The sequence below is a fragment of the Macaca fascicularis genome, chromosome 8 (assembly GCF_037993035.2).
Source record: "Macaca fascicularis isolate 582-1 chromosome 8, T2T-MFA8v1.1".
NCBI classification, from domain to species: domain Eukaryota; kingdom Metazoa; phylum Chordata; class Mammalia; order Primates; family Cercopithecidae; genus Macaca; species Macaca fascicularis.
This window is the reverse complement of record NC_088382.1, coordinates 145,969,239-145,988,482: the sequence shown is the minus strand read 5'-3', so window position 1 is coordinate 145,988,482 and position 19,244 is coordinate 145,969,239. Positions and strand designations below refer to the sequence as shown.

Sequence of the window (19,244 nt, the reverse complement as noted above, 5' to 3'; positions counted from 1 at the left end):
ATCAGAAATTTTGTTGTAACCTACTAAAATCAAGACTTTAGGAGAAAGGTAATGAGGTTAGTTTCCACTGAGCTTGAGATGCCTCTCAGGCATTCAGGTGGAAAGGCTCTTTTGGCTGAAGCTAGCAGAAGTGCCACATTATCCCTAAGTTGTGGGTGGGGGATGAGGATTATTGCAGCTAATAGACGGTATTTAATGCAGCCAAGGTAATGAAGGTAGAAACAGCATTTGAACCTAAATCTGATTCTAAGCACCTGTTTTTCCCTGTACTTTACACTACTAAAATATTAACAACAAAGACTTTGCATTATCTGTGTTCAATGGCATACATATGTAATTTCTGATTTCAGAAGAGGAGAAGGAAAGCAAAAAATAATAATAATAATTGTCTTGAAAGTGACATTTCTCTATGGCAATCATCTAAAACAAATTCAAACTGAAATATTATTTTTATTTTGCAAATAATAAAAGTGAGCTTCTGCAAAATTAATTTGCTCAACATTACCTAGCTGGTAAACTGAATTAGATGAACTTTTATTCCTCTTTTTTGTATTGAAAGCTTATGACTTACAGTGGCAGTTTTGAAACCCTGGACTCTGGACCAAAAGCATCAGTATCGCCTAGGAACTTACTAGAAATGCAAATTCCCTGACCCCACCCACATCCCACTGAATCAGAAACTCTGGGAATGGTGCCCAGCAATCTGTTTTAGCAACTCTCCAAGTGATTCTGACGCATGCTCAAGCTTAAGACTACTGGTACATTTATTACATCATCCCAGATATGAGGACAATTAAAAAGTGACTTTTCTTTTCCAGGTTTGGATGAGATAAATATTGTAAATGAGATGCCATTTATAAAGCCCATAGCAGAGTGCCAGGTATATTTTAGATTCTAAATTATCCTAATTGAAATATGATGAACCTAATAATTCAAATAGTAAACTAAACTCTACCAAAGGCATTTTAATATACTTAAACTAAAATAAAAAAAATATTTAGTTTAAATTTAATATACATTTAAGTGTTTGGATTTTCAATTTTTTAATAAAACTTTTCATGGCTTTCACTAATGTAGAAGTGTTGCTTTACTAAGTCTATTTGTCTTTCGGCTTCCTTATCAAACCTTTATATAACAACAGTTAGGAGTCTGAACATCTGAAGTGGATTCTAGGATTCGGAGGAGCCCAGTTTTATTTGTTTCTGCTTCTGGTGAAGTTCTGTTACTAACACACGTTCGTTTTCTGTTAATGCTGGAAGTCTAGCTCCAGAGGTAGTACATTTTGGCTCCCTGAAGACAGTTAAGAAAAGACTCCACATCCCCTCCAGCACCTGTTGTTTCCTGACTTTTTAATGATCTCCATTGTAACTGGTGTGAGATGGTATCTCATTGTGGTTTTGATTTGCATTTCTCTGATGGCCAGTGATGATGAGCATTTTTTCATGTGTTACTGGGTATATACCCAAAGGATTATAAATCATGCTGCTATAAAGACACATGCATGCATATGTTTATGGTGGCACTATTCACAATAGCAAAGACTTGGAACCAACCCAAATGTCCATCAATGATAGACTGGATTAAGAAAATGTGGCACATATACACCATGGAATACTATGCAGCCATAAGAAAAGGATGAGTTCATGTCCTTTGTAAGGACATGGACGAAGCTGGAAACCATCATTCTCAGCAAACTATCGCAAGAACAGAAAACCAAACACCGCATATTCTCACTCATAGGTGGGAATTGAACAATGAGAACACTTGGACACAGAATGGGGAACATCACACACCAGGGCCTGTCGTGGAATGGGGGGAGAAGGGAGGGATAGCATTAGGAGATATACCTAAGGTAAATGACGAGTTAATGGGTGCAGGACACCAACATGGCAGATACATACATATGTAACAAACTTGCACGCTGTGCACATGTACCCTAGAACTTAAAGTATAACAATAAAAAAAAAAGAAAAGAAAAAGCTTCATGGCCACTTTTGTCGGTAATCCAGAGGAGATTCATGAACTGAAAATAAGAAAGCATGAGATATGTTTTTAGATCCCCTCCAAACTTGAGAGTCCAGTTTTCACCGAAGTGTGTGATACAATGACAGGGATGTTAATCAGCCATACTTCCCACATTCTGGGCTCAATTTTGCTCCATTCTACCTGGGAAACCTTGGTGCGGTAACATAATGCTCTACTCCTCAGAGTCTTTCTTTATGAAATGAAGTACTTGGTAGAACAGCAAAGGCTCCTACTAGTGCCAGCATGACTCTTGAAAAGAAAGATTTACCAAATAATAAAGAAATATTATATAAGGGATGGAAGAGAATCTAATCACTACCGTGTTGTGTTTTACAGAACAGTGTAAATTGTTCCCCTGCAGATGCAGATGTTATTCATTACTCTGTAGATAAATTCAGAAATGTAGTTTACCCTGATTTAGCATTATGCCTAATTGTTTTGAAGGCTAGTGCAATGAAGTCAGCCCTATGTGCTGCTTTGTTGTAATGTTTAAAAATGAGTGCTGCACTGATTCCAGCGAAGTTTCTCTGTAGGAAAATCTTCTAGGTTTGTAGCCTCAAGACTCAGAAATGAAGGAATTGCTACACTGGAGGATCTAATTATAAGAGGTACCTTTTTATTATTACTATTCCATCACATCCTTTGGGCCATTCAAGTTCTAAAACTCAGTATGTATATGTATGGTTTCTAATTCTCAGCATAACTGTAGAGAATTTAACAACCCATCTTGCAAATGAAGACATTATATCAAAACAGAGAAATGAGCTGCTGAGTTTGCCATAGTAAGTAGAAGATATAACTTGGATTTAAACTCACTTCCACTTGACTCTCTCTCCCAAAGATGAGAAACTAAGCAGACTCAGTTGAGCATGTACGATCTGCTCTATGCCAACCCTTTTATATTTATTTACCTCTGTGGCTGCAACACCTTTCAGTAGGTCTTACTACTAGCACTATACCACTGGATAGGAAATAATTTGCCCAAGGTCACAGCCTTGGGTAAGGTGAGACTTGGCTCTAAATCTAAATGTTGAATTCCATTCTCCAAATGCAATGCAAAGCATATATAAAGTCCAGCAGGAAAGTCACTGATTAAATAATGAAAAATAATCTATGGGCATCTAGCCAAGAATGAATATAAGGGATTTTGTAATTTCTTCTCACACATGGTATTTTGCAATATTCAGTAATGATGAAGCCTGAGAAAATATTTCACTATACCAGAACAAAGATTTTTGAAAATCACCTTTAAGATTAGTTGCTTGCCTTTTAGTAGATATCAGGTATTCCCTGCACTTCAGGTACACATAGATCACATTCCAGATAAAAAATGTGTTTGAAGAGAGATGTTGTGCCTCAGTGCTCGCCTTTTTCCTTCTGATTATATTTGTTCTGGAAATGCTAAACAACTATTCCATTTTGTTGCAAACAATGGTGGGTGTTGAAATACCATAGGAAAAAGTAAAGAAGATTAAATTTTATAGTTTTTAAAAAAGAAAATAAATTATTTGAAATATGAATTTGCGTCCCTGGGGACTGTGAATGTATCTCTTTCAATGTTATTGGTGATATTATTGGATAAAGCAGTTTTAAGCCTAAAATAAATTGGGCCACTTCCTTCTTCACTTAACAGATGAGAAAAATGGTTATATCCTATGTAACAAACCTGCATGTTCAGCACATGTATCCCAGAACTTAAAGTAAAATAAAAAATAAAAATAAAAAAATGACAACATCAGGTTGTTCCAAGGTCATAAAACTAGTTAGAAGTGTGACTTACTTGTTCTGTTAGTCTTAATCATACCAAAATTTGGATTTTATACTGCCATGCAATGTAAAGAACTAGGCTTCAAACCCCAGCTTTATTTATGTACAAGCTGAATATTTTATATGATATTTGCAATGATTAATTATAGTTGTCAATTTGACTAGACTAAGAGATACTCAGACAGCTGGGCAAACATTATTTCAGGGTTTATCTGAAAAGAAGTTGCTGGAAAAGACTGGTATTTGAATCAGTGGACTAAGGGAGATCCACCCGTATCTAATGTGGGCAGGCATAAACCAATCCACAGGAGGCCCGGGTAGAACAAAAGGGCAGGAAGGCAAATTTGCTCTCTTTTCTGAAGCTGGGAAATCTATCTTCTCCTGCCCTTAGACAGCAGGTGTACTCCAAGTTCTCCAGCCTTTGGACTCTGTGATGTGCACCAATGGCCCTCCAGGTTTGCAGGCCTTTAGCTTCTGACTGAGAGTTACATTACCTGGTTCTCAGGCCTTCAGACTTAGACTAAGCCATGCTACTGGCTTCCCTGGATCTCCACCTTATAGGAGGCACACTGTGGAACTTCCCAGCCTACATAATTTTGTGAGTCATTATAAATTATCTCTATCTATCTATCTATCTATCTATCTATCTATCTATCTATCTATCTATCTATCTGCTTATCTATTGATCTATCAATCTATCGATCTATTGATCTGTCTATCTCCTGTTGGTCATGCTTGTCTGGAGAACTCTAATACAATATTTACCTTTTACTAAACTAAATTTTTTTAACTTTAGGACATGTGAATAATAAATACTTCATAAGGTTTTTGTGACAATAAAATAGTACATGTACATATTTTTGGTACAATAGAAGAGCTCAAAAACTTTTAAATCCTTTCCCTTCCTCCCATTTTTCCCACTAAATTATAAATAGTTACAAAAAATAGTATACTGCATAAATAGCTCTCTGAGTCAACCAAGAGTTTCCTGAGCATACCCACATAGCATATCTGTTGTTTTTAAATCGGGATGTCTCCTTGTATTTCAGAAACTTGGAGCAAACCTCTCTTGACAGATAAACTCTCTTGGCAGCATATTTATTTCAGGGATGCTCATCTCTGGCCTGCATAGTGGAATTGCACAAGTAACACAGAACCACTTGATATGGTAAGCACAGATGACAAGTGCTGATGAGGTTAAGGAAAGACTTTGAAAGGAAATTAGATAATCTCCATTGAAAAGGAAAATAAACCTCAGGGTTATATACTTCACAGAAAGATTATGTCCTTAAAAATTCATGAATAAAAGGCTCAGCAGAGAAGAACCAAGGTAATAGTAAGTTGGAAAAGCCCATGGGCTCTGGTACCATAGAACTAAGGCATGAGTCTGAGATATATAACTTATGCAAGTTGTGGAAATGTGTCTGAGTGTATCAGTTAGCTATTGCTGCATAACAAAATACCTCAGAACCTAGTGACTTAAAATAATGTTACTTATTTTTTCTTAAAAATATATGGGTTAGCATGGTGGTTTGATAGATCTAAGTTGGGGTTGGCAGAATTTACTCATCCATCTTTGGTTAGCTGCAGGTTAAGCAGGCAGCTTTTCTTATTTTGGTTGGTCTTTCTCAAATGTCTAAAGTCTCAACTGAGATAACCAGGCTGACTCAGCTCTGTTCCAGATGTCTAACCTCTCCCAAAGGGTATCATGTACCTGTTATTATACTGAAGGCAGAAGAACAACAGAGATAAAAGAAATACACAAGGCCTGTTGAAGCTTAGGCATGAGACTGAGAGAAAGTGTGTTGCACATTGGAACTGCAGAGTCAGTCTGCACGAATAAGATCCAGATTTGTGTATTTCATTATAATAATTATCATTACTATTTTCTTTTCCAGTTAACTCTGATACACAGGTAGAATTAAAGATAATGGTTTTATTGTTTGAATTATGTATTGATTAGTTTTTTGAAATGTTACAAATACACCAAACAGAAAGTGGAATAAACAAAACAGTGTTATTGTTAGCTCACACAACTGAAAATTTCCAAGTTAAATATAACTTCAGTCATGGCTAGATCTAAGGGCTGCAAAGACATGGTCTCTGTTTCTCTTTCTCCAACTAGGTCCTTGCCTTGCCAGTGTAGAAGCCATATTGTATAGGTAAGATCTTTCTATATGGTGAAAAAACTGGTTGGCAGCAGTTTCAATAGTCCTTAGAACTTTCTTCACTATAAGAAGAAAAATTAAAAAAAAAAAAAAAAAAAGAAAGAGGAGAAAGAGAGAGTGTTTCTCTTTTCTGAAGCTCAGACAAATCTTATTATGAACTCTCATGGGCTCAATTTGGATCACATAACCACCCAGGAGCTTGGATAAGGGCAATGAACACATGTGGATTGAGAATGGAGGGAGTATGTGTTTTTAAAAGGAAATCGGAGTGATATCACCAGAAAAGAAAACAGAGACTGGGTAGGCAAAAAAATAGCAATTGTCTACAACAGATGATATATTCTCCATCTGCATTTCCACAAAATGATATTATACCCCTTTTTATGCTTTTGTAATCATGTATTTTATTCTCATGTATACAGTGTTTATCACTTTCTTGAGCACAAAGAAAATGAACTATATCTCATCATGTTGGTGTCCCTATCACTGTGCATGACACGTAAGTATGTCTTTGTTACATCTATTTTTTAAAGCTATCTTGTTAGGAGTTTTAATATCCAATTCCTTGGTTGTTAAACTCAGAAGAGACATACACATGATTCTCTTTTTTCGTAATTTTTATTACCTCTGGATTCACCCCTACATTTTTATTTGATCTGTAATCCTGGAGAGTTGGATGAAACAGAAGCCACCTTGGCCCTGATGAGAACCAAGTCAGGCTGCCTGATTGTTGGGGTTATTCTACATATTCTCAAGATTGAGACTCACATCTCAATCTTGAACAGACAAGTTCAGAATTTTATTTTCTTAGGGTGCTAGTAAATAAAAGAAGACAAAATGTTAAATCTTAGAACAAATCTGGTCTATGGATACTACTTCTAAGTTTGTATATGTTGGTTTCCCATCCTAATTTTAGATAGTCTTTCAAGCAGATTGAGATTACCTCACTAGGAAAAAAAAAAGAAAAGAAAAAAAAATCTGGTATCACAGTACTAGCTACAATGGAAGGAAGGAAGAAAGAGAAAAAGCATACCAACAGGGATAGCTGATCAAAGTTTGCAAGAGAGAGTTAACCATAAGAAGAAAAACCTATTAATATTTTCACTTTTTCCTGAAAGTTTCAGATACACTATATCACATAACTTTATTCCCTTCATCCAAATCAGAGTTTATCTCCTTGGCTTCTCCTGCCCAAGGTCCTCTTTGGACTCTTGTTAAGCCCCCACCACTACCATGGTGACCAATTCTGCAGGGACTAGATTAGTCAACATTGAGGCAACCCAATGTAAACGTGACTTATCCCAGCCGATACAAAGGCACAGCTCTGAGATAACAACTAGGATTCTAATTATTCCCATCAATACTAGGCCTGAGTAACATAGCTTACCCAGACTTCTGTAGGAAATAGGATTTGTCTCTGTTCCTCTGTAATGAATAGGATCCAATGTGTTCAAGCAATTTCAAGTTATCGACTGCTTAAGAATCCATGCAAATTTATATTTATGGTTATATCTCTGTCTAGACAAAATAGATAATCTAATGTATCACTTGAAATTCTGTCTCCTGGGGAGGTTGTCAAAACTGGGAAACTCTGAAGTAGGGTTGTTGGTCTGCAGTTATTCATGTTTGTGCTAGAATATTGGGCTGAACCATCAGTAAAACAAGCCTGAGTTTGTCCACACCAGGTCACATAAGCATAAATTAAATGAGAACACGTAATGTTGTGGTAATCTGTTTTGAAGGAGCTGACTTTATCTGTGCAAATAATTTTCTTGTACCCTTTAGACCAGCTCAAGTCTAATTTCCTGTGCACTATTTTCCCCTTGACAGTTTTTTTTTTCATACACTCAACTTTATGGTTTGGTGAGTCAAATAACAACCAGAGCATGATAGGAAACTCTGCTTATATGGCTATCTGATGTCCCATATTAAGTATTCAGCCTCTACTATGACCCAGTAGCAAGCCAAGGGCTATGTATAAAATGTAAATAGTTATCCATAGAAGATGGCATGGATTTATTAGAGGGAGGCTTGCTGTGTGATTTTCCTATTGGTTCTTTTGAGAGATTAAACATACCACCTCTACCAAACCATAAACACATTCGCTTTGCTGGATCTTAAGGACCAGTTAGGAGAAAAGCTTGCATTGAAGCTTGGACTTGGTACAGAGCCTTCTCTTATTCTGTTTATAACTGATGTCTGGTAAGTTTATGGGTGACTCTAAAGATTGGCCACAGAAACATACTTAAATATGTTATGTGCTGCCTCTAAAATCCAGAAAAAAAGGCGTAATAAGACTTGTGCATCCTTTTGGTTTTCATTTTTGAGGTAGATGGTACAAAAGGCAGCAACTTGCCTATTACCTTTGAAGAGCTATCTTTACATGCTCTTGACTATTCGACTTCTAGGAATTTCACTGAAGTAGTGGACCCTTGAAATTTTGTTCAAATTCTCTGTTTCTCTGGTTCTTGTAAGTACTTCCTAGGCATTTAGTATAATTCTGCTCATTGGATCCATAGTAGCATAGATGTGGAGGATGGGTATGATGATCTTGGAATGTCAGAATGATCAATAACTCCGCAGACTATGTTAGGCAGAGAAAAGAAGAGTTGGTCCAGTCCTGTAACAAGATTCTAAAATGTATACTGTTAGATCTGGTATATACTATGAGACTGCTTCTGATGCTCCTTGAAAATTGCAAAGGGAGAAAAACCATTCGGCCAACAGCTGCATTTTGAAAGAGACTGTTTTGATTTGCTTCCCAATTATAATACATATGTAATATCAGCAGCGATTGGATTCATAACTTGGGTATATTGGTGCTAAGTCTCTTTCAAGACACATTCAACTTTTGCACAGGCAAAAGATGCAAATTAAGTGTGAATATCATATGTTTTTATAACCTTGCATATTTCAAGTATTTGATCCTCTGCAATTTCCATGAAAATAAAATATTGCTCCTAGATTAACATGCATTACCATAATTAACATTACTATAAAGAGAAAGCTACAGAATCTTTTTCTTACCCCTTCCTACAGTAATGGCCACTACCCAATAGGTGAGAAAGCCAAAATGGGGATTCTACAGATTTCCAGGTATTTCTGTGCCAATTATTAATTTAGGAATTAGGAATATAACCATATATTGATATAATAAAGTCACTAACATCCTGCAATTTTAACTTAAGCTAATATTTCATTTATCATATGATTGCAATAAGTATCCTCTTTGATCAGTTAAATTAGCATTTGGGTTTCCAGGAATTAGGGTCAATTTTCAACCCATGTTTGGTTGTTTCCCCATTGTAGCCACTCTAGAAAATGGCTTCAGGTCCCTGCAGGAAAGGCTTGCAAGATTAGTTAACATTACACACTGTGAAACTGCTAGGGGATATTTTCTTAATATGATCAAGTCTTTGAACCAGCTTAGATTAAAAACTCCCAAAGGACTATGAGTCTACACTGTTGCAACTTTGAGTCAGGTTTTTGGCTTCCAGACCTAGAAAGCCTTGTGCTATAACTATAAATTGATACTCCAGTAGGCTACCTATTTCATTTATAGGGAAACTGATCAAAGACACAGTGAGTCACCAGTGTTTTCCTGCTGGTTTTACATTAACTGTGCCTACCTTGGTTTTAGGGGTTTAGTGCTGCCACCTCATCTTTCCCAGCCTGGTATCCCATCATCCCCATTGAAATTAGATGAATCTATCTTAATGGAACCATCTTGTCTGGTAAATGTGACCCAATAAAGGGAAGCACCTTAGTCCATTTGTGGAGCAATAACAGAATGCCTAAGACGGGGCAAACAGAAATGTATTTCTCACAGTTCTGGAGGTTGTAAGTCCAAGATCAAGGCACAAGCAGGTTTGGTATTGGGTGAGAGCTGGGTCTGTGTCCAAGATGGCATGTCAGAAGGGAAGAATGTTGTGTTCTTACACCTCAAAAGAGGCTGAATGGGCAGAGAGAAAAAAAAAAGATGAATTCCCTCTGTCAAGCTCACCTGTAAGGACACCTAATACCATTCATGAGGGTGGAGCGCTCGTGGCTCAATCACATTCCAAAGTCCGCACCTCCCAATACCGGAGGATTGTTCGATTGAGGATTAAGTTTCAACATGAATTTTGGAGGAGACAAAAACATTCAAATCATAGCAGAACATTTCAAAAATGAAGGTGCTCTACACTCTAATGTGTTTTTCTACGTCTCAGTAAAAAGAATGTCTCCTGGGTTGTCTGGAAGAATATAGTGAAGAGGTGAGGGTTCAGATTGCATATGGTAAATCAACTAGAACATTTTTATCTTTTGCAGATAACAGATTCCTTCTTTCACATCATGCCAAGGAAGCTTTTGCTTCTTTGAACAAGTGAATTTTCAAGCCACTTACTGCCACATAAATTAACATATGAAATCCAGAATCTCTACTAAGTGACTCCATATCAATGGATGTGTCCCGGACTAATATTGTGCCCCATTCTCTTTGGTGTGACACACTTGTAATCTATACTCACACCTAATTTCTACATTTACATTGGGGTAAATACACACACACAAACACACATACACAAATATATAATACAAACATTATATACATACATATATAATAATCTCTGAAGATGTTCTGTGAGGCTTTGCCATCAGTTGTGCTTGTGTGGAATCTGTGAGCATCTCAGAAATGTACATGATTTTATTTATTCTCCATTCCTCCCTGACTCGCTCACTTTCCTGGGGTTGTATTCACAAATACAGAGTGAACATGCAAGTTTTTGCCATGGGCTCCATTTCTAGGAAACATGGGTTAATACAGTGGGCCATGGGTATTCAAAATATTCCATTAGTAAACAAGTAAATAAATAAATCAATGGATCTATGGATTACTCAACAAATTTTTAGAGTTCCTACTATGTGTCATATATTGTGAATATATTATAAAGAATACAAAAATAATTGAAACAAAAGTCCTTAGACTTTTGCCATGCTACCAGAGAGATAGGCATATGTAGAGATCAGCATCCTAAGCAACATCCCATGGTGAGACAAGAGTAAGTCAAAGGCAATTGAGAATCAAAGGAGGAAAAAAAAATTCATTCGTGGATTGATTCACATGTTCAATACACCTGTTCTGAAAACTTAATATAAGCAGACAGTGTGCTCAGTTGGAGACACAGGAATAAAAACGTGATCCCTTTTCTGAAGATTTTTTTTAAATCATTTGACAACCACATTCCAGCATAAGCCCTAAAAATAGAGGTATGATTGAACGTCATTGGAGCTGGGAGAAATAACACCTAATGTGACTGGTGGAAACTTCATAGAAGAAGGTCCTAAAAGACCAGTACACAAGCTGGCAGCCATTCTTTATAAGGACATAGAACTGATGGACTGGAGAACTGCAAGACACGTGATTTCACATATGATGTATTATGAAGGTCAATTTGCAGAAAATGTAAGTTGGTTGAATCACACTACAGGACTGAAGATTTGCTGGGGTGATGGGATTCTACTCTTTGTGTAATGGGTAACTTCTAAAAGATTTTAGGAAAAAGTGACATCATCTGGTATTTATTTTAGTAGAAATCTCCCTAGTTGGGAAATGGTGAAAATAGATGTGAGGGCACAAATATCGGGGCAGAGAAAACAGGCTGTTGCAATAATGTAAGTGAGTATAATGAGTGTAATATTACCTGTAAGGTACAGGGGTGGTGGTGGTGGGGTCCTGAGAAACATGAGACAAGTGGATTCCAGAGATTTTAGAAGGTTGAGTCAACAGAACTTGGCAACTGATTGTGCATATAGGGCGTGATGAAAGAGTATCACAGCCAGGGACAAATACCAGATAAAGGCAGGTCTGTAAATTTACTGCTTGGAAGAAGCAAGGTAATGGGGATCATCAGAAAAGCTCCTGCATTGGTGATGAGTTTGTTTTTCATTTATTTTTTATTTTTATTTCAATAGCTTTTGGGGAACAGGTGGTATTTGGTCACATGGATAAGTTCTTTAGTAGTGATTTCTGAGATTTTGGTCCACCCACATAACCCGAGCAGTGTATACTGCACCCAACGTGTAGTCCTTTATCCCTTAACCCCCTCCTGCCCTCCCTCCTGAATCCCCAAAGTCCATTGTATCATTCTTATGCCTTTGTGTCTTCATAGCTTAGGTCTCACTGGTAAATGAGAGCATACAATGTTTGCTTTTTAATACCTGAGTTACTTCAGTTAGAATAGTTGTCCCCAACTTCATCCTTATTTCTTTTTATGGCTGAGTAGTATTCCATGGTATATATGTACCACATGATTTTTATTTTTTTTTCTTTTTGAGGTGGAGTCTCACTCTGTCACCCAAGCTCCCAGGCTGGAGTACAGTGGCATGATCTTGGCACACTGCAACTTCCATCTCCCAAGTTCAAACAATTCTCCTGCCTCAGCCCCCTGAGTAGCAGGGACTACAGGCATGCACCACCACGCCTGGCTAATTTTTGTGTTTTTAGTAAAGAAAAGGTTTTGCCATGTTGTCCAGACTGGTCTCAAACTCCTGGCCTCAGGTGATCCACCTGCCTTGGCCTCCCAAAGTGCTGGGATTACAGGCATGAGCCACCGGACCTGGACCTACCACATTTTTGTTGTCCACTTTTTGGTTGATGAGAATTTAGCCTGGGTCCATATTTTTGTAATTGCAAATTGTGCTGCTATAAACATGTGCATGCAAGTGTCTTTTTAATATAATGACCTTTTTTCCTCTGGGTAGATGCTCAGTAGTGGGATTTCTGGATCAAATGGTAGTTCTACTTTTAGTTCTTTAAGGAATCTCCACAGTGTTTTCCATAGTAGTTTTACTAGTTTACATTCCCACCAGCAGTGTAAAAGTGTTCCCCTTTTCACCACATCTATGCCAACACATATTATTGTTGTATTTTTAAAGTATGGCCATTCTTGCAGGAGTAAGGTGGTATTGCACTGTCCTTTCGATTTGCATTTCCCTGATAATTAGTGATGTTATTTTTAAACGTTTGTTGTTGCGTATCTTGAGAATTGTCTATTCATGTCCTTAGCCTACTTTTTGATGGGATTATTTGTTTGTGTCTTGCTGATTTGTTTGAGTTTCTCATAGATTCTGAATATTAGTCCTTTGTTGGATGCATAGGATAATTGACACTCCACATGTAGAAGAATGAAACTGGATCCCCATCTCTCATCTTATATAAAAATCAACTCAAGATTTATCAAAGCCTTAAATTTAAGACCTGAAACCATAACAAATTTAGAAGATAATATCAAAAAATCACTCTTCTAGGCATTGGCATAGGTAAAGAGTTCATGACAAAAAACCCAAAACAAATGCAACAAAACAAAGATAAATAGATGGAACTTACTGGAGATGACTTTGAACTGACATCTCAAAGATCAAGTGTCAGTGATTGGTGATTTTCTATTGTTCTTCCTGAGACTGAGTGGTGTCTCCTCGACATCATTTTAAATCACCGAGGGCAAAAATACCTTAGTAAGCCCCAGGGGAAACAAAGTCACTCCTAAACCATGGCAATTATTTTTTAGTTGGTTATTTTTGACTACCTGAAAATTAGCCCTATTTAGGGAAATGGAGTTAGAAGAAGGCTTAGTGGAATATCTAGAACTTGTGTACAAGTGATAAGCCTCAGAAAAAGTATTATAAAAATTATTAGCTAAGAGTCAGGGTAAATGATAGAGTCAGGAGTTGGACCGAGACTGTTCAGATTCCATGCTCATTATCTTTCATCTACACTTACTTTCTCTTAAGTGAAAACAGAATCATAGACTAAGTTCCTATTTTTAGCACTAACATTATTATCATGCTCAACACAAGACGGCCCAAATATATTTCTAGGAGTTAGGCATGTTGCAAAAAAAGTGAAAATGACAGATATGACATGCTGCTTCCAGACTAGCTATTTTCTTCCATCTCCTTCATGGGACATAATTTCTATATATGGGCAAAGCCTATCTTTGTATCCAGTCCATCAGAAGTAGCCCAGCTAGTCAGCAAAGCTCATATGCTAAAGAGACAACACTTACACAAGAACAATTCATGGTTCAGAGCTGATTAATCACACCTAATTAGCTGGCCTACTAATTGATCCCAGAGGCTATCACCATTTGACCTCTGGTAAAAGGGCTCAATACTTTCAAACTCTTCTGGAGACAAATGACTAGAAGCTCCATTGGTTGAAACCACATAATTCAATTAACTCATTTAGTGAATTCAAAGGTTAGTCAAACCATTTAAATGCATATTGAGCTTCAAGAAGAAATTGACTTGAAATTTATCTTTTTCTTGTCTTTTGATAAATACTGTCTACATTTATGTCCAAACTTCAAGAAAAATTAGCATAAAATAAGGTTGGTCCTGATCTATACTGGGATTTATTCCTTCTTGTATTTCGTTCCTTCCTTTATTTTTTTCTTTCAATTTTTCCCTCTTGTTTAATTTTCAATATCCTGCAAACCCACATTTTTTTCCTAATAAGAAGGGTCTAGATTCTTTCATCAATCTATGAAAGGACTTGAATGTGTTATCATCCAACATTACAATATAAAAAGGTAAAGAATAAATTGTCAAAATATATTACAGATAATGGATCAATATTTTTAATATGTAAAAAAAATCAGTGAGGAATTTTAAATACATAATAGAAAAAATGAGAAAATGTATATTAATATTTCACTTGATTAATAATAAATGGAAATAGCCATGAAATATATAAAATATATCCTTTTAAATTCTTATCAAAGAAGTCCAAATTAAAGCATCAGTAAGACCATACTGTGTCAAAGGGCCAAGTCACTTTAAGCTTTTCCTGCATTAACAAGTAACCTGGTACAAAGATTCTACCAATTTGCAGAGCAACCAAAAATATAAATAAATTTCAGTTTCCCACATAAGGTTAAGTATGTATGGACATGTGGAGATGTTTAATATTTTTTTCAATTTTCAAGTACCAAATAGTATGCTACAAATGACTGTACACAACATGATAACATTTCAGGAATTAAACCAATAATTTATATATATAGGCTAAAGAGACTGCAAAGAGCTGATAGTGCTACTTTCTCTATGATGAAATTATAGGTATTTTAAAATTTATTCTATTTAATTGAATCTAATATTTTAAATGGGTAAATATTACCTTGAGAATATGAAAAGTTATGCTTTTTTATTAGAGGATGTGAAGAAAAAGCCAGTGTTAATGTTGACAAACTGATATGGTTTGACTCTATGTCCCCACCCAAATCTCATCTTGAACTGTAGCTCCCATAGTTTCTATAGGTTGTGGGAGAAACCCAGTAGGAGATAATTGAATCATGGAGGTGGTTTCCCCCATACTGTTCTCATGCTAGTGAATAAGTCTCAGGAGATCTGATGGTTACACAAGGGAAAACCCCTTTTGTTTGACTCTCATTTTCCTTTTTGCCTGCCCCATGTAAGATGTGACTTTTGCCTTCCATCATGATTGTGAAGCCTCCCAGCCAGGTGGAACTGTGAGTTCATTAAACCTCCTTTTCTTTATAAATTACCCAGTCTTGGATATGTCTTTATCAGCAGCGTGAAAACAGACTAATATACAAACATCTCTAGAACTGTGTCTGGTTTTGCTTCACTGTGGTCTCACTGGCCATCTCTCACCTTCCTCTGTCTGACCTTCCACTTTTCGTCTGGTTCTGTACAAGGCCTTGGATTTTCTACCCAGATCCTTCCAGATTTTCAAAAACATAGACTCAGCATCGACCCTGTGAACAATCTAGGCTGTCTCTGCTCTCCCATATTTCTCAGTGTTGATCCCCTAAATTGCCTTGGTCGCTCTAAAATCAGTGGAGCATCACACTCAACAACTGGAAGAAAAACATGAAAACAAAGCACCAAGGAGAAAACAGTTACTTAATTTACTTTCTGACTCCACAGAGAAATATTGTGCCTTGGCTCGTTCAGCAGAACTTACATTCAAGAGTAAAAGGTACCTGTGTAATCTTGGGACTCAATATAGATATTTTTTCCACAACTCAGTTTCATTAAATTGGAACAAGCTGCCCCAGGATATTTAGAATCAACATATTCGAGAGTATAAATATGTTAAGTGCTTACTCTATTGGACACTTGGGCTTGTAGTCTTGTATTTATTCCTGACAACCATCTAGTAAGTTGGGCAGTATCTCTGTGGGCTAGTACAGCCAGGGAAGCTCAAAATTGTGAAGAGATTCAATTACTGTCACTGAGTAAGTGGCAAAATCAGAATTCTGGGGGGTCTTGAGACACTGTTTCTTTTCCCTGCTCCACAAATAATTTCAGAATAGAGTTCAGTGTCAACATGGTAAACGTAAGGCTTATATGGCAGGAAAAAAAAGTGTCAGCACTAATAGAATAAAAATAAGGGAGAAACAGCAGCAGCTCAGGAGTCTTACAGCAAAAGCAATGAAGATGGGCCTCACAGGACAAGGCTTCACAGAGGAGGGGATGAGACCCTGTTCCATTCTTCTCTGTATTTTGCTAGAGTCACTGTAACAAATTATCACAGACTGGGTGGCTTTCACAATATAAGTTTATTGTCTCACAATTCCGAAGTTTAGGCGTCCAAGATCAAGCTGTCATGAGGGTTGGTTTTGTGAAAGGAAAATATCTTGGGCTCTGAAAATCACTGAGCTAACAGGAAAATTCAAGTTGGGAACTGTTTAGGGCAAACCTGCCTCCCATTCTATTCAAAGATATCCCTCTGCACACTGAGATAAATGCATCTTATTGCCTTCTTTGGAAAGGTTAATCAGAAACTCAAAAGAATACAACCAGAACCTACAAAGAGCTCAAACAAATTTACAAGAAAAAAACAAACAACCCCATCAAAACTTTGGCAAAAGATATGAACAGACACTTCTCAAAAGAAGACATTTATGCAGCCAACAGACACGTGAAAAAATGCTCATCATCACTAGTCATCAAAGAAATGCAAATCAAAACCACAATGAGATACCATCTCACACCAGTTACAATGGTGATCATTAAAAAGTCAAGAAACAACAGGTGCTGGAGAGAATGTGGAGAAATAGGAATACTTTTACACTGTTGGTGGCATTGTAAACTAGTTCAACCATTGTGGAAGACAGTGTGGCGATTCCTCAAGGATCTAGAACTAGAAATACAATTTGACCCAGCTGTCTCATTACTAGGTATATACCCAAAGGATTATAAATCATGCTGCTATAAAGACACATGCACACGTATGTTTACTGCGGCACTATTCACAATAACAAAGACTTGGAACCAACTCAAATGTCCATCAATGACAGATTGGATTAAGAAAATGTGGCACATATACACCATGGAATACTAAGCAGCCATAAAAAAGGATGAGTTCATGTCATTTGTAGGGACATGGATGCAGCTGGAAACCATCATTCTCAGCAAACTATTGCCAAGAGTAGACAACCAAACATCGCATGTTCTTACTCATAGGTGGGAATTGAACAATGAGAACACTTGGACACAGGAAGGGGAACATCACATACCAGGACCTGTCATGGGTTGGGAGGAGTGAGGAGGGATAGCATTAGGAGATATACCTAATGTAAAGGACGAGTTAATGGGTGCAGCACACCAACATGGCACATGTATACGTATGTAAGAAACCTGCAAGTTGTGCACATGTACCCTAGAACTTAAAGTATAATAATAAATAAATAAATAAATAAATAAGAATACAACCATGTGTCTCTCACCTACCTGTGATCTGGAAGCCTCCTCCTGCTTCAGTTATCCCGCTTTTGCTTTGGGTGGTCCCACATTTTTTGACCAAACCGATGTTCATTTTACATGTCTTGATTGATGTCTCATGTCTCCCTAAAATGTATAAAACCAAGCTGTGCTCTGGCCACCTTGGTCACATATCATCAGTACCTCCTGAGGCTGTGTCACGAGCACATGTCCTCAATCTCAGCAAAATAAACTTTCTAAATTAACTGAGACCTGTCTCAAATTTTTGGGATTCAGTTTCTTCCGAGGCCTCTCTCCTTGGCTTACAGCTGGCTGTCTGCTGCCTGTGGCTCCACGTGGGATTGCTTTCCTGTGTATCAGTTTAAATTTTCTCTTCTTCTGAGGCATATTGGATTAGGGACAACCCTAGTTGTAGCCAGTGGGCTGGTTCAGGTTCTTGACTTCACTGCACAAAAGAATTTGAGAGTGAATCCAAAATAAAAGTAAACAAGAGAATTTACTGCAAAGGGAAAGTGTACTCTGAGAGCTGGTCAGAGCGGGCTGCTGAAAGGTAAGATGGCACTGACTGACACTGGGGAGTGTCCCTTTATGGGACGCTTACGAGATTATTTATAAAGTGGGTGGGAAGGGTTGTTGCTATTAAGCATGTTCTGGGTGGTCCTCCGGATGCACATGTGCTATTGATGTACATGCCAGTACATACATCGCATGTCACATTGGCATCTTAAGTCTCCATCCAGGGGTGTGTGTTTTACTATTATAATGAGCAACAGGTCAACCCAAGGACATTAATCATGGGTTTCTGTACTTTCATGAATTTGGAGATTTCCCCTTCTCTTCTTCTACCTCCTTGCTGCAGGATACTCTAACCATAAGCCCACGATGTGGTTTGTGCACTGTTGGGCAGTTTTTCCTCTGCATCTATTTGGCAAGTTTGTTCCCCTTTAAGGGAGGTTATGCCCATCCTATCTAATCCACCTCATAGTGACTTCTTGTTAACATAAGTACATCTTTAAGGAACATATTTCCAAATACAGTTGCATTTTGAGGTGCTAGAGGTTAAAAATTTAATATATGGCTTTGCATCTTCATAGCTGGAGGGAGGTGAGGGATAAAAGACTACAGATTGGGTACAGTATATATTACTCTGGTGATGGGTGCACCAAAATCTCACAAATCACCACTAAACAACTTAATCATGTAACCAAACACCACCCGTTCCCCAAAAACCTATGGAAATAAAAGATTAAATAAATAAATAAATAAATATGCAAAAAGCCCCTTTTCAAACAGAAAAGAAATACTTACTTTTAATAACAATTAAACAAAAATTGAAAAAAAGATTAATATATGAATTTTGAAGGAACCCAGTGCAGCAATGACCCTCTTTTTCTATGTGGAAGAAGATGTAGTATTTCTATTATTTCTCTTTTTTAAAGAGATTTTCTGTGACTTCATCTTCAGTACATGACAGTCGATGAATCACCCTACTCATAAAATAAACATTTAATTACATCTAGATAATTGTATTTTGTGTGAATCATTTTAGAC

General features: G+C 37.1%; 1 long non-coding RNA gene across 1 annotated transcript in view; it reads right to left on the bottom strand.

The window, feature by feature from the left end:
* LOC141407527 (uncharacterized) overlaps nucleotides 1-17,818 on the bottom strand; it is a 30,934-nt gene extending 13,116 nt beyond the window's left edge. The window contains exons 1-3 of the long non-coding RNA XR_012416960.1: nucleotides 17,703-17,818; nucleotides 9,788-9,912; nucleotides 8,324-8,544 (exon numbers count right to left, since the gene is read on the bottom strand). This is a non-coding gene — a long non-coding RNA (uncharacterized lncRNA). The remainder of the gene's footprint in view (nucleotides 1-8,323; nucleotides 8,545-9,787; nucleotides 9,913-17,702) is intronic.
* Nucleotides 17,819-19,244: the final 1,426 nt, after the last annotated feature.